Raw genomic sequence first — 1,073 nt, 5'->3', positions numbered from 1 at the left:
GCAATAATAATAATACATTTGTTCAAAATAATGTATGTCTCATAAAATATCTTAAAGTGAACATTAGTTATCTATAACATCCTGTAATTACGTTGTTCATATTCATTTTCATTCCAAGGCTAACGAGTTTTTGTTTCTATTTCACCCTCAAATTATATTGAGGATGTGTGTGAATATATATCTATTTGGTTTTGTTTGTTTGTAAGTATGAAGAAATCTTTATAAATCACACTAACGGTTCTCTAAGATAAAGTCTCTTGCTTTTGAGGATTCTACCTGCAACCAAGAGTAATGTACAAAATATTTTTGAATGTTTATAACAGTTTGTGCGATTCCCGAACGACGCTGCACTATCCCGTCTGTTGATAGGCGCCGGGGGCACTGCTCTCGTGGAAAACAAGAGACGATCGCATGGCGCACTGCTTTGAGCATAAGGGTCGTCACACACAAACGCCTTGTTCAATGAATAAAGGAATATTAAGGCATGCGACTCACAGTAGTGTTGCATTGGATGTGGTAGCAGTACACCAATTCATAAGTAGGATGCAATAAAATGAAAAACAAAAGAGCGTAATACTGTAGAAATCCATTCATGTCATTTTCCCTTAACATGGCATTTTGAATAACTTCTGGAAAACAAACTAGACTATTTGGTTTTAGTGAAGTGCTTTAATGAAAAGAACTGTGAATTACAAAAATACAGGTGACACTTTTGCTTCCTTGTTATTCCTTGCAAGGCGCCCTTCCCTCGCCACGGAAGCTCCCAGTCATACAAATATAAAACAGAGGGCGCGAGAAAGCAGTAGACTTGTGTATGGTCAGGTTCAAGTTCCTTTAGCCATCTGTTTGTTTCATTCCTTGTTCGTTTTATCGTCAGTATAGTTGACAAAGGAGAAGGCAAGGAGGAGGATTGGACTGATGGAAACGCAAAAAAGGCTGACAAGAAAAGAAATAGGAAAATAAGATCGCAAAGAAAAAAACATCCAAGGGTTGGGCTTCTCCTAAAACCAGTCCAACCAGTAACGAGCCTTCGTCGAGGATGAGTATCCAACAGGCATCTTAGCGTGTTCGAG

General features: G+C 38.3%; 1 protein-coding gene across 1 annotated transcript in view; it reads right to left on the bottom strand.

Annotated features, from left to right (window-relative positions):
- Window positions 1-1,073, bottom strand: part of LOC119586296 (leukocyte elastase inhibitor-like) — a 7,913-nt gene that overhangs the window by 6,146 nt on the left and 694 nt on the right.

Source organism: Penaeus monodon, chromosome 21, assembly GCF_015228065.2.
Source record: "Penaeus monodon isolate SGIC_2016 chromosome 21, NSTDA_Pmon_1, whole genome shotgun sequence".
NCBI lineage: Eukaryota > Metazoa > Arthropoda > Malacostraca > Decapoda > Penaeidae > Penaeus > Penaeus monodon.
This window is presented reverse-complemented; position numbering and strand designations above follow the sequence as displayed.